This window comes from Schistocerca serialis, chromosome 9, assembly GCF_023864345.2.
Source record: "Schistocerca serialis cubense isolate TAMUIC-IGC-003099 chromosome 9, iqSchSeri2.2, whole genome shotgun sequence".
Taxonomy (NCBI): domain Eukaryota; kingdom Metazoa; phylum Arthropoda; class Insecta; order Orthoptera; family Acrididae; genus Schistocerca; species Schistocerca serialis.
Genome location: NC_064646.1, coordinates 417266362 through 417281594, shown reverse-complemented (window position 1 = coordinate 417281594; position 15233 = coordinate 417266362). Strand labels below are relative to the sequence as shown.

Genomic DNA, 15233 nt, shown 5'->3' with positions numbered 1-15233 from the left:
CTTGAATATTTGAAATTTGTTGTCTCAACTTACTAGTGCAGCTGCTTATAAATTATAGATTCTCTGTTTAGACCACTTGTTCAATTATTATGTTTATAAATCTTTAATTTTAATTTTAATTTCTATAGCAGTGCACCATATTTCTTATTTTAGCTTCTCTTCAACTACATGAGCATTACAGTGGTGTTGAAGCTTCTCTTTTACTTTTTACAGTTTAAAAAATGTTCAGGTAAAGCCTGTGGAGTTCACATTTACAGTAGTGAATCTCTTCCTTGTCGTGGGCCTTGAAACTGTGGAGGAAGAGCGAGAAATCAGTTGAGGGCTGAAATTTCAAAAATAGAACAAAATTAGATGTATTTCCCATCAACTTTCTGACTTTTGATTTGTTCAACAATTGAAATGTAAGCTTTGTTTTTATTGTAGTGGTGGACCACTTCTTACATGAAGTTTTGATCACTTTTAATGGAGCTCTACTTTTCAGTTGGTTTCAGACGAAAGTGTAGTCTGCCTCTGAAGCTCTTCAGCATTGATCTGAAATATAAGTGATGAAGATTACTTCCAAATCTTCCACAATAAATAAATAAAAAATTGTTGAAATTCCTGGTAGTAAAAGTGCTTTTTGAAAGCTGTGGATTCAAAAAAATCATTTCTTAGTCAAGGTGGCAAGCACAGGTTTTTATATCTACAACTATTTTTGGCTGCATTAATTAATGACCTTCAGATCTGCAATACAACAAAAATTGCATCTAAGAAAATAATACTATATAAACAGTTAATATAAAATAATTCTGACAAAAGTTTGTTCCACCTCAATTTTTTGTTTAGTATACATCACCAAATGGCGAGACACATTGTCATAATTTTGTTTAACCTGTGTTACTTATTATATAATCTAATGGAACAGTGGTGTGTAATTATGTCAGATGTCTTTAAATTGTGATGATGTATGTGATATAGTGCATAAATATGCCAAAAAAGTATAAGTTTAGATTACAATTGTTACCTAAGTTTACAACATCATTGAGTTCTATGTAAAGGAATAAAATCAAACATTCTCCATGTGTGCATAGTGCAAACATATCTGACATGCATATGTTACTCTGCAAACATAGCACAAGAACAAATGAAATGTGTAATGTTGACTCCATTACATGAGACTTTTGTGATCACTGTGTAAGTCTGTTACTAAATATGCTCTGTTGGCAAGTATGCTCAACACCTGTCAACAGTGCCCTCAGATGGAACTTTCTTCCTTTTAAGCGCTGACACAAGGTGCCTGCTGGTCTTCTTCCTGTTGCCTGCTATGGCATGGGTACTTATCTGTTTACAGATACCGTGTATCATGAGTAACCAGTGATGTTTGCATTCACATGTGGAGTGCACTTAGTAATAGACTTCCACAGTAAATATGGAAGTCTCATATAACATAGTCGCCGTCATACTGTGCCTTCAAAATAACGTATGGATGTCAGTTATGCACATATGGAGAATGTTTGATTTTGTTGTTATAAATGGCACTCAAAAATCTTGTAAACTTGTGTAACACTCATAATCTTAACTTGTAGTTTTTTTCACATATTAGTATACTATATTGTATATAGTGTCATGATTTAAATTTGTCTTACAGGCATCAGATTATATAATTAGCAGAGCAGCTGGAACAAAATTATGATGATATGTCTTACCAAGTCGTGATTTACACTAAATAAAAAAATGGTTTTGGTACACACTTTCTGTTAGAATGTTTTTATATTAATTGTTTACACTGTATTATTTTATTAGACTCAGTTCCCCACATATTACAGATCTGAAGGTGGCTAATTAAGATAGCCAAAACTATTTATCAATAAAAGAAAAAATTGTACTTGCTATCTTGACTAATAAAGGATTTTTCTGATTGCACAACTTTTAATAAACATACATCACTTATCTCCAATTTGACTATGTCAGGTAAAAACAAAAGTGCTTTTGACTATTTATTGTTTTTACTTGTAATTTGGCAAGGTAAAAATCCACCACATGAATGTTGTTACAGTTGAAAAATCAGAATTGGGTTCTTGTTTTATTTGTGGTTATGAAATAATACCAAAAATCTGTTTGACTATGAGGAAGCCACAACAAAAACTGTTGACATCAGCTGAACATCCAGTGTGTGCTTCATCTTCAGTCTATATTCACCCTAGTTAAAATTCATTACCTGTGAGTAAATGATCTTTACAGCTGATGCAGGTACACCATGCACTTTGTCCAAATACTTTAATCAGAGAAAATGCTTATTTTTAAGTTCCACTGTTTAACCACTTATTGTAATTCCTTTCCACTGCGTATCGTGATCATTGAACACTAACTTCGGTCGCACCACATTCAAGAAGTGCTTTTAATTTTGTCCATAATGTGATAAAAAGTGGTGAATAAATCATATTTTCACATTATAGGCCAGAGTGAGATGTATTTTTTAGTCTCTCATAAATTTCTCTTTTAAGTTAAGTTTATTTATGTGATTTAACTGAAAGTAATTAATGTAACACATCATATGGGAAAATTTATTTTCTTAGATACTGCCTTCACCATTATACTTTTGCATTCATTACACTAGAGCTTAAAAGCTGTTATCTACCCCATGATAGCTACATTACTGAAGTTAAGTAAAAATTAACTATTATAATGAACTAGAATGGTTGCTGATTCCATGTTAAATCTGGAGTAATATATCTGTTCTTTATCCATATATTAATGTATTATAAAGCTTGATGCTGTCGAGTTATTCACATTATCAACAGTACTTTGTCTTCTGGTAAAAAAAAAACATCTACATTCAACCAAAACATTTTTCCTTCTACAGGATTTCGTCTACAGCAAGTTGCCTTCTTAATGGAGCAAATGTTGGGCCTCTATGCACAGTAACCTTTCTGGAACAACAACTTTCAGCATGTGTTGCACTCAATTCACCGAAGGAGTACCACAGTTGGTTGATGTGTCTTGCCAGGTTTCTCATTCAAGAAGGTATTTCCATTGCTGTCATATATAAAAACATAATTTTAGAGATGAGTGTTATTGTACATTTCTCAGAAAATACTTGTGTTGTTTCGGCTGTTGTACAGAATAAATTTAACATCTGTTCTACTTAATATGGTTATCTGATCTGACCTGATAACAACAGTAATGCTTCTTTTGTCTGCCCCTGGTAGTTGAGTGGTCAACGAGACGGAATGTCATGCCTAACAGCCCCGGTTCGATTCCCAGCTGGGTCAGAGATTTTCTCCTCTCAGGGACTGGGTGTTGTGTTGTCCTTATCATCATCATCATTATTTCGTCCCCATCGACAGGCAAGTCGCTGAAGATTTTCTCCTCTCAGGGACTGGGATTTGTGTTGCCCTTATCATCATCATTATTTCATCCCCATCGACACGCAAGTTGCCGGAATGGCGGCAACTGATAGACTTGCACCAGGCGAGCGGTCTACCCAACGGGAGGCCCTACCCACACAGCGTTTCCGTTTCCAATGTGATAGTTCCCCTCAAAGTTTCAGATTGTCTTAGCCACATTGTTTATTGAAAAGCTGCCCTACACGTGTTAATTACACATCATTTTCGAAGGCTGAGTGGAATATATACATAGTATCATTAGTAAACAAATGGTTACATTGAATCCACAATAGAACTGAAGCATCTAGGGAGCTCTTGCCATATATAAAAGCCTTTCATATTAAAATCACTATAATAAAATAAAATGAATAATATGAAATTACAGTTGTTCAAGTGAATAAACATTGGTATAATAGTGTAGGCTAGGTGGCATTGTTTATGAAAAAATAATTACAGTAAGTACAGTGTAGCTGTGTTATCAAGAGTTGCTATGGTATAGTGTCCATCGATGGAGTATCATTGTGATACTATTTACAGTGCATGAAATGAAATGAATTACCAGTAGGATTAACCATAATACTGGTGCTCATTTTGTAATAATGTATATCCATAAAATTTTGTAATAATGGATTCATAAAAGTAAATATATATATTTACGATATGTACTATATAATGTGAGCACCTCTGCCATCAACTTATGGTGGTTTGCAGAGTATAGCTGTAGTAAATGTACATTTGTAGATTTAAAATTTCAGGAAGGTGAAGGAGACATTAACTACTAACCCAAGATTATTTATGATGTGGAAATATTGCCATGTAAAATTATTTGTGTTTACAATCACGTAAAAAAGGACAATGAACTGTAATGCTCAGTGTATAAACCTATTATTACAATCTTAAAGTTATTACTACAGCCTAATTTGAGAAAGAAGGGAGGTGAATGGAACGTAGGAAAAGTTGGTTGGAAGGGGGGGGGGGGGGGGGTTATAAAGGGTGAAATGGATAGCAATGGTGTTGTAAGGTAATAAATTTTTTAAAATACTAATTTCAATTGAAAATAATGCTCACAATATATTGTTTCTAAAAAATAATTACGTCATAGCTGTGTTATAAATAGTTATTGTGCTACACAGTCCACATAACTTTCCATCGCAAATACAAATATTGCTTAAAGCCTCATAGTGGCGTTGAAGTATGAATTATGTAGCAACAATCATCAGTGCTATTTTAAGATTTAATGGAAGCTATAAAACCAAAGACTGTCTTCCTAGCAAGATGTACATATGAGCTTGAAGTACGTAATATCTAACAGTGAAAACAATAAATTATAGATAAAATTATTTAATTGGATAGATAAAAAATCTACTCATCATCATTAGCAACAAGCAGCCAGATGGTACCCTGAAAAATATTTTGGCGCACCCAAGCTGCCAGATTGCCGCATGCGCATAGCAGTCTGGGTTGTAGTGGGGAGGGTTGGTATCCACGTAAGCCGTGCTTACATATAGTGATTTTGATGTTTCCTCTTCATTTATGCTTCTCACATCAAATGGAAACAAAGCCTATTTCTGTGGCTGGAAGCTATCAAATGAATTCAAATAAATTTACATAATTATGGAAGGCTAACACATGTTATTAGTTTCAGTTTTCTTACTTATTTTATTTCCATGTTTTTGGCAGTCAATCACTTTCAGAACAGTGAAGTTATTTTTTCAATTTGCTATATAAATGTGGCTATTATTAATCTTTCCCCAGAGGCAGTCAATTTATTATAAACAAAGTGTTTTATTCTGCACTATTAGCTAGTTACAACTGTTCACTCAATTTCAAGTGCACATTTTCATCTCCTGGCATGTATTTCATTATGCCACAATAAAGAACCAAACAGGAGATAATACAGTATTGGTATTCCAAGAAAATTTGCACCCAGAAACCGCACTGAAATCTTAATATCAGGTTGTGGCCCCATTTATTGTGGATCTGGACATATGAAAAAAATGTGCACTTCAAGCCGAATTGTGCATTTTATTATGGTATTAGAAATTCCAATGCTCTTGGAGTATTCTGTTGCTTTTATGATGTCATGTAAGAGCTCTTAACACTATATATGTATGAACATATGGGCTTCCTACATCATCGTAGCTCCCCACGTGTTCTCTGGCACTCTGTAGCAATTGCTAAAACAAAACTTATTTCTGACAGCTTGCAGGAAAATGGTGTTTTGAAAAGTGTTAGTTTCAAAGTAAATTTCCTTTTGCGCAAGATGTTTCATGTTACGTGTGCGAATGTTCAATGAATTTCTAAAATCACAGTGTGTTTGATTCTCATTTAAAACTTAACACATTGAGGACTAGCCACTTAGAGGAATTTACAGCAAAGAAGACCAGACTTTTATGTCATTATTTAAAATTTTACTGGCACATTTGTGTGATGTATCTTAAAGTGTAACACATGCAATAAAGACCAATATTATATGTGAAAGCTTAACTTTCCTTGTAGCCACACTATATACAGTAATTTAAACCATTAACTTTTCCTATTTGCGTGTTCACTCTACTTAACAATGATGTTGCTGTTGTGACTGACTATGCTACGTGTCCTATGCTCTGAATATCTGCTGTCATTGGCTGGTGAAATCATGTGACATGAGGTATGACTAGCTTACAAAAATGCATTTCAATCTCAATTTCAGTGCTTTGGAAACTAACGTGCTGTTTCGAATCTATACTAGCATAACACAAATACAAACATATGCAGTGTATCATAATATGAAAATATGCAGCATAACTGTTGCTGCACATCAGAGCTTTCCAAAACTTTTTTTTTCTTTTTTTTTTTCTTTTGGTGAAGTTTTTGATTCTGTGAAGTTTCACACTGAAGTATAAAACCTTTACCATTCAAAGGATTGATATTTTTACAGATTGAAGGGAATTATACTGTCACTTATCATCACCTAGGAAGAAGTGTACTTTCACATGGGAAAAAGTGCATTTTTAACTGGGAAATCCGGGAATTCTTTTTTTCTTGTCCGCGTGTACACCCTGGTAACGCATACTTTATGCTCATATGTATGTCATTCTAGGAAGCCAGGCTTAGGTTTATAGCTTCCTTTATGTCATATAGTAGCAGTAATGATATTTGCTATATCATTAATACTTTAATGCCATTATGAGGCTTGAAACAACATTTTTAATTCCAAGGAAAAGTTTTGTGGGGTCTTGCCCACTCACCTCGAATAGGGTGCCTAAAGGATGCTGCATTCTCAGAATGCTATACAACAATTCAAGCAAAATCACAGTAATAGTTTTTATTACAAATGTGCTAATACTGTCTGTATACTGAGCGGCCAAGGCTGGCAGGAGCGGCGCTTATATTCTCCTCTTGTAGAGACCTCTCCTGTCATGGTGCGGTCCTGATCAGCACACCATTGGCCGATGTCGTTTCACTACCTTCTCTTCTCTTTTGTTCTTCATCTTCATTCCAGTGCTCGCAGTTATGTCAGAACATTCCTCCCCCACAAAGTAATGGACCATTGTTGTGTAGGGAGTGCGACCAGGGTGGGGAAGGCAGGAGTGTGAGCTCATTGCCGGCCTGTAAGCTGTGGCTGCAGGGGACATCAAGGTTCCAGCCGTACCCCGCCATCTGGCCTGTAGTCTGGCGGAAGCGTTCCCGCAGAAAATGACCAGAATGGTACGCGTCCACCTCTTGCTGCCATGAACCATATGAAGAAGGCGGCGACTGCTGCAATGTGGGTGGGTCCATATCCATCCGTAGGATGAGAGGAGGCGTAGGCTCCATCTCCATTGGGTCATCCTGCAGTGTTGTGATGACACCCTCTGGTGGCTGTTGTGGCCACATTGTCCTCTGGATCATGAATCTGGGGGAAGAGAGACTGAAAGATCATCGTGTACATGACAGATGCGAAACTGATGGCGGCGCTGTAAGCCAACTGGGCCTTAAAGAAGATACATGCAAGTGCCTTGCACCCACCGTCTGCTGCTGTAGTGATTCGAGAATTTCTGTGTAAATTTTAGAACCACTCAGCCTTCTACTATCTTGAACACATGATATTTTACATATGAGTGTGAGAAAGTGGAATCTTGCCCACTGTGCATCACATGTTTGTGCGTGCAGGTTGGAAACGAGTCGTGAGCAGAATAAAGATGCAGCGGTCGAACTGCACCAACAAGTACTTGTCAGTCAATCCATGGAAATTTAGTGAAAGTGGACAAAAGAACCATGGAGTGTTTAAGCTACTCTGTTCTAATTGTGTTTTGACCATTGTTATAGTAATGTGTATAGTTGAAAAAGAACCATTAAAAACTTTTTTCTTAGCCTTGGTGAAGGGAAGACGTGTATTAAGATTCATGTTGAGAATGGACATGGTTATTAAGCCAACCTTCTCTTATATGTAAATTAGCTTTGTTTCTGACATTTGGACATGCAAGAGACTTACTAACTAGTATTTATTTATGTGAAGAGTGGGATTTGTAAAATGTCTGAAGTTCAAATATACAGCATTGGTTGAATCAAATGAAACTTTATATGTCTACTTATTTTTATAAGTAGCAAAAGTCTTGAGACATTTCTGTAACTAGCAACATACTTCGGAGAAGAAGAGAAAGAGTTTGCAGTGGCAGGCTAACCAGCAAGGAAGGTCGGCCGAACATCTCAAGTAAGTCATCTCTTTAAAGAAGTGGAAGTTTGCATACATACTTCAACACTTTTAAGTCGTCCAAACCATTAGAACATGATGACCATGACAGGACAGAAGAAAAGAGGAATTTCAAGATGAAGACAAGAGAAAAATCTATCATGTATCGCTTTAGTAACTGAGCATAATAAGGAGAAAATCTCGCTGTATTAGACCAAGAAGAAATACTCCTAGAACAGTCGGACAAAGAAGATTCAGTGCGGGGATTATACAGCCCTCACACACATCGCGAGGACGCAGACGTGGAAACCAACATCCGATTTTGCCGGCATGAGTTGCTGTTCACTGGTGCTGCCCTGCTTCCACATCTGTTCACCTACGCAGTGAGAACTCTATGCTGCGTGAGTGTGAAACGGAACTTAATTACTGTAATAAGATGTGTGACAAAATACTGTGGAGTGAACTGTTACTGTGTATTTAGTATAATTACAATTAGCATTAAATGCTTACAAGGTCTAAAGCCTATAGTAGTATGGATAACATACAATTACAATTAGCATTAAATGCTTACAAGGTCTAAAGCCTATAGTAGTATGGATAACATACAGCAAGTCAAGGAAACTTCAGAACTACCCATGGCTATGAGAGTTAGCAAAGAAGGACCAGACTGGTGTGAGTTAGTAAATCTGATCAAAACTTTAAATTCTAAATTAGATGCCCAGAGTGAAGCTTCAAATACTCAAAATGCAACTTTAAGTGAAAAATTAGGTTCAATACATTCTCAACTAAGTACCCATAGTGAAGTGTTGAATGCTCAGAGGGATACTCTAAATGTCCAGAGTGAAACTCTAAATAGTCAAGCGACAAACCTATGTTTGCTAAATGCCAAAGTCGACTCACAAAGTAAAGAGTTTAGTAAACTATGTGAAGGCATGGATGCCGTAAAGACTGAATTTGATGCCTTAAATAGTAAAGTAGAAGATTTGAAATTAGATTTAAAGGATGAATTGACTAGTTCCTTGACTTCATGTAAATCAAATGTTTACCTATTTCAGCCAGAAACACAATGATAATTTTCAGAATCTGACAAAAAGGTTAGAATTGAATATTGGAGACAAATGTAATAGTGTAGAATCAGAGCTTAATGAAAAGTTGGGATCCTTTGAAAATGTGTGCAATGTTTAATTCAATGCTGTAAAGCAAGGGTTGAGTACTTTGAGAGTGTTGGTAAGCAAGATAACTTAATGCTAATTACTGAATCGCAAATTAAGGTATTAATACAAGAGTGGATAATGTGGAAAGGAACTTCAAAGAGATATTGGTGAACTCTGATATCATAAATAATAATAGTTTGGAGGAACAGGTGGAAGAACTTGTAGATCGGGAAGTTTCTGAGAAAGTAACATCTGGAAACATATCTCCTTTTTATCTTCTGAACTTCGTGATACCAAGAAAGTTGTGGATGACCTGTGATGGGAATTCAGACTTATCCAGAATAAAGTAGACAAAGGAGTAACTTCACATTATGTAGTATTAACTAGTAAAGTAATGACTAATCTACAGTGGTGGCAGGGGGTCTAATTCAGGATTATCCAGGCAATTTCCTAAATTTAAGCCAGACGAGGATGTACATCCGACTCATTTTTGAAAAGATTGAATCAAGCTTTGCCAAAGAATTGGGAAGATTCTAAAAAGATCGCATTTCCTGTGGGGTGCCTACTAGGAGAGGCCTCAGAATGGGGAACTGTATATACTGAGAATTTTTCTTGTTAGGGAGACTTCCAAAAGAAATTTAAAGAGAAATACTGGTCTGCTAATGCGCAGGAAAAGTTAATAATCACATCTGTGGGACCCAAAATATTACAACAATACTTGGGGTACCATGAGGAAATATTTCGACTGGCATCTAAAAACATGGGCAAAGTACTTAGATAAGCCAATGGAAGAAGAGGGATTAGTGCAAATTTTAATTAGACGATTACCCAGTTGTGCAAGAAAAGACATCTTATTTAGTGGCTGGAAAACGGTAGAGGAACTGTTATCTTTCATTGATGCACTAGATGCCATAAATAAGGACCGTAATGAAGCTTTACACCAAGGGGAAACTTCGAACTATAAAAGAAATAATGGAAATAATTTCAAAAAGCATGAAGTAAACCTTGCAAAAGTACACCAGTACAATAAGCAGCATTTTAACGACAATTACCAAAAGAAGCATCCACCTTCAAATCTAAATCCAGTAACTTCCAAGGATTTGTACTGAGTAACCACAAAACGTTGAATGGAAATGTAGTACCTCGTTTCGGTAACCAACCTGTAATGAGTGGTAATGAGGAAAACATGGTTCAGTCTGTATTCAGGGCCGGGGCCCAGATTGTAGAGATACACTAGGAGGCCTGATTTGGTATACGTGTGTTAACTTTACCCACAAAATACCTACAAAGGAATGGTTGCTGCTTGAAGAACCATGCTTAGATACTAATAACCCACAACCAATAATAGCAGGGACTGTGAAGACTTCCGAGATTAACATATTTATAGACTTGGGGAGTGAAGTATCACTCATATCCAAAGAATTCTTTAACTCAATACAAAATAAACATCACTTACCATTATTGCCAGTAACTGGAGTATATATAGTCGGGATAACCGGAACGAAAAGTAAAATTGTGAAATATGAAACTCAGGTGAACTGTCATATTGGAGGTATACTATTTTGTCAAACACTATTGATAGTAGAAAATATTAACAGGAATGTATTGTTTAGTTTAGATTGGTTATTAGAGTTTAAGGTCATCTTAAACTTCTACGAAAATCTTTGTTTTGGTAAAGGGAATAGTAGATGTTGGATTCCGTTTATGATAAACAGCTGCATTGAAAAACAAACAGCGGAGTGTCAGTCTCTGTGATTAACAGCTACAGCACAGTTGTCACCAAGATCGATAATGTAGATCTGGAACACATCGAACTGATATACACAATAGATTAATAAATCCCAAATATTAACTGAACAACAAAGAGAGATTTATATAAAATTTTAATGGAATATGAAGCAGTTTTTTCTGACTGTCCAGGTAGCATCAGCCACTATATTTGTAAATTCAGAATCAAAGATGACACTCCATTCTTCTGTAAGCCATATCCCATACCTGTGAGTTTTAAGGAAGCAGTTAGAGATGAAATCAATAAGATGACTGATAATAATATTATAGAACGTAGTTCCAGTATCATGAATAATCCTCTGATCATGGTGAAAAAAGCTACAGGTGGAGTACGATTAGTGTTAGACGCTCGTACATTGAATAGACATATAGAGACAGAAAGAGACAAACTGATTATTATTGACGAATTGTTATCCAAATTTGAAAAGGCAAGGTTCTTTAGCATGATGGAGCTAACTGTGGGATATTGGCAAATAAAGTTACATACAGAATCTTAAAAAGTATACAGCATTCCTGTTTGATGGTAAATCATATCGTTTCAATGTACTGCCATTCAGACTTAATGTCTCTGTGTCTGTATTTATACGTGCGTTAGATGAGGCACTAGGCAGAGAGTTATTGAAGGATTTATAATATATGTAGATGATATCCTGATAATATCAACTACTTGCGAAGAACATTGTTTAACTTTGTGCAAGACTTTGAAAAGGGTTAAAGAGAAAGGTATTATGGTGAAACTGTTGAAATCTATTTTGTGTGCCAAGAACTTAAGTTCTTAGGTCATATTGAAGGGATACAGGGATTAGACCGAACCCTGAATGCATCAAAGCTATCGAAGAATGTCCACACCCCAAAAATGTAAGACAGCTAAAAGGATTTTTAGGTATGGCCAGATACTATTGACGTTAAATACGAGGGCAAGAACTAAATGACCCGAGAATTTTATGTTTATTAAAAAAGGGAGTACCATGGACTTGGAATCAAGGTACAACTGATGCATTTGAAAACATCAAAAGAGCACTTGTAGAATCACCCATATTACATCCTCCGGTTATGGTCAAACTGTTTTAAGTTGTCAAGAGATGCATCTGATTACGGTATTGCTGCGAAACTTTGCCAAGGAGAGTGGGATTTAAATAATGTAGAACACCAAACCATATCTTTTACTAGCCATAGGCTAAATAGGTATGAATTAAATTACACAGCTATGGAAAAGGAACTATTGGCAATTGTATAGGGCATTCAAAAATTTCAAACGCTAGTGTGGGGATCTGAAATCCACGTTTATACAGATAATCAAGCTTTATCCTTTCTAATGAGTAGTCAATTATTGCACAATATGTTAATGCTATGGATGCTTTTCCTACAGGAGTATGATATTAAGATACGATATGTAAAAGATTCTGAGAATATTGTACCTGATGCTTTGTTTAGGCTACCCATAGGAATGAAAGAATTGAAATGTACAGAAGGACCCAGCATTATTTTTACCATTAATTTTATGTCAGTAGAATATCTGAACATCAGAGTAAAGGAAATGGCCAAAAGAATAACAGAAAATATCCATCGTCTTGATCAATTAGGAAAATGGAAAATTGTAGGTCATAACTTATTTTAGAGAGAGCGCAACATCACAGCGTTGGTGCTTATGTATTCTGAAGGTAATGGAAGACGCACTTGTGTGGTATGTTCATACAGGATATGGACACTTCGGAATAAAAAAGTTAATAACACATATGAATAAGTTTTATTATTTTAAGAAACTAGGGCGTAGAATAGCATCTTTGATAAGAACTTGTGAAATTTTCGAGAAAGTGAAAGAGAATAATACTCATGTAAAATACAAAATGTATCCTATTATTCCTATCGTTACATGATCTCACAGTGGCAGCATTTTTTGGACCAGTTCCAAAAGGAAAGGGAAGAGTATCAGACATTTTGGTCATCATAGAGTGCTGGTAAAAGTATGTTAGACTATATCCTATTAAAAAAGCAAATATGCAAACAGTTATACACTTTTTACAACAATACTTCCTAGAAGTAGGTAAACCAAAACGGTTTCTTACAGATAATGGACCACAGTTTGTAAGTAATGAATTTAAAGAATTCCTAGCATGGGAAGGTATTCATCAGGTGCTAATATCTAATTATAACCCATCATCAAACCTGTGTGAACGAGTGATGAAGGAAACTGGAAAATTGTGTCATACTTACTGTCATGAGAAACATACTTTGTGGGCAACAAAAATTAAAGATTTTGAATTTATTTTAAATGAATTACCACATCTATTGACTGGGTTGACACCTTTAGACGTTATAGGTAAAGCATTTATTGGAGAACCTATAATTAAGTGTTTTAATGGGTCTGAACAACCAAGTATTGATTACGAAGTGAATCAGAAAATAGTTTCTAAGAAATTAGTTGAAAAAGCACAACAAATTGTAAGCAAACAGAGTGAAAAGGCTGTGGAACGTCAATACGAAGTTGATGACATCTTCAAAGCTCGACGCTAAAGAAAGAGACTCATAAATTTTTCCAGAGATATGAAGGACCATATCGAGTACTAACGATAAAACATCCCAAGACATTATTTTTAGTAGATCCGGCAATTGGATTAGAGAAGGGGAAGTACAATGTATACGTTCCCCAGGGACATTAACATTCTGTGGTAATGGGTGGAGTGACAACCGTCAGATCCCAAGCTGTTTTCGGTGTTTCTTCCAAAATAGTTTTCCTGCACCAAATTCCTTTAAAATTTTACACTATTCTGTCATCTATTCCTAAAATCTATCCTATAATTTTAGTGCTTAGAAAACTGGATATGACAATCAAGTAGAAAATGATCCAGGCGAATCACAGAATAAGGAGGAAAGCAGTATCGCCGTAAAAATAAAATGAATGAAGTATTATATGTGTGGAAAATATAATATCATGTAACAAACTATATAATAGTGTATAAATTTCCTATTTTATTTAGAATATTTTATATCTTTTATGAAAGGTGATGTAAATGGAAGTGTTTGTATCAATTTTGAAAGGGGTGGTTAACATAGATAAAACCATTGTTTACAAGAACACACAAATCATGGCTAACACAAAACATACATCACACTTTCAAACAACCCTCACAAACAAGTGTGCCTGATTCTTCATCACTTGCTGTTTCCGTAGGATTGCTAAGATTTCCTTTGGGGACCTCAAGGGTGAAGTTGGGGATGTCCGTTCGGTAGGAGACGATTTGACAGCAAACCACCTCTGGTGTCTCACTCAAGTACCTGTGAGGCAGGAGGTAGGGATCCTGGCGAAGGAGGGTGGGAAGGGTTTCCCGTCCTTGGGGCTATCTTTTTTTCTCTTCTTCAATCTTGGCAACCACATCTATTTTTTTCCTTTATTACTTCTCAATTGAGGAACTATCTATTTTTTTCCCTCTTTCCATATTCACTAACTTCTATCACTGAAGAAGTCCTTCCTGGTTTCCATGGTTTCTTATAACCTACATCTTATCTTTAGATAAGAACACCAAAGAATCACACTACATGAACACACATCCACTTACACACAAGAATAACCTTATACACAAACATTGAAATTACAGACTAAAAACCTGTTGCGATGTGAGAACTGCCAGGTGTTGTAGGTGAAAGAATGTGTGTACATAGGAACATATGCACATATATATATAAACTATGACAGTTCTACCTCGTTGTGTATACATGAAGAGGTGTATATAAAGAAAGTATAGCGGCCATCAACTCATGCGCAAAGAGAGACAAAAGCATGTGAGTTAGTGGAATAACTATAAAGCAGTAGTGAGCAGGGGATGGACAAGAAAGAGGCATGAGCAAAGAAAGAGAACGTAAGTTAGAGTGGAATTAATCGTTATAAGTCATTTAAGAAAAATCAGTGGATTGTAGTATAGTGGAACTTAAATAGTGTATGTAGACATATTATCTATGGAGAGCATATAATTTGAGAAGTAGAGGAGAACACTAGGAAATAGATTATGTATTAAGAAGTGAATGTGAAGTCTGAGATAGATTTATATCTTAACCAGAAAATACTTAATTAGGTTATACATAGAAGTGTGCACTGGGGTAATGAACCTTGAGGCCTATTCAGAAAGGATAAGGGGGGTGTACCCAGCATTTACTGAGTATAAAGGGCAGGCGTACCTACATGGAGATAGGATGACCTGTGGCCTATAAAACAGCAATGTTTTATAAAGGTACATACCTACCAGAATGGAAAGAGTGGAGGAGCACTCATAAGGT

At 35.8% G+C, this 15233-nt stretch overlaps 1 pseudogene; it reads left to right on the top strand.

Moving 5' to 3' along the window:
- Window positions 1–15233, top strand: part of LOC126419662 (protein HIRA-like) — a 356219-nt pseudogene that overhangs the window by 322958 nt on the left and 18028 nt on the right.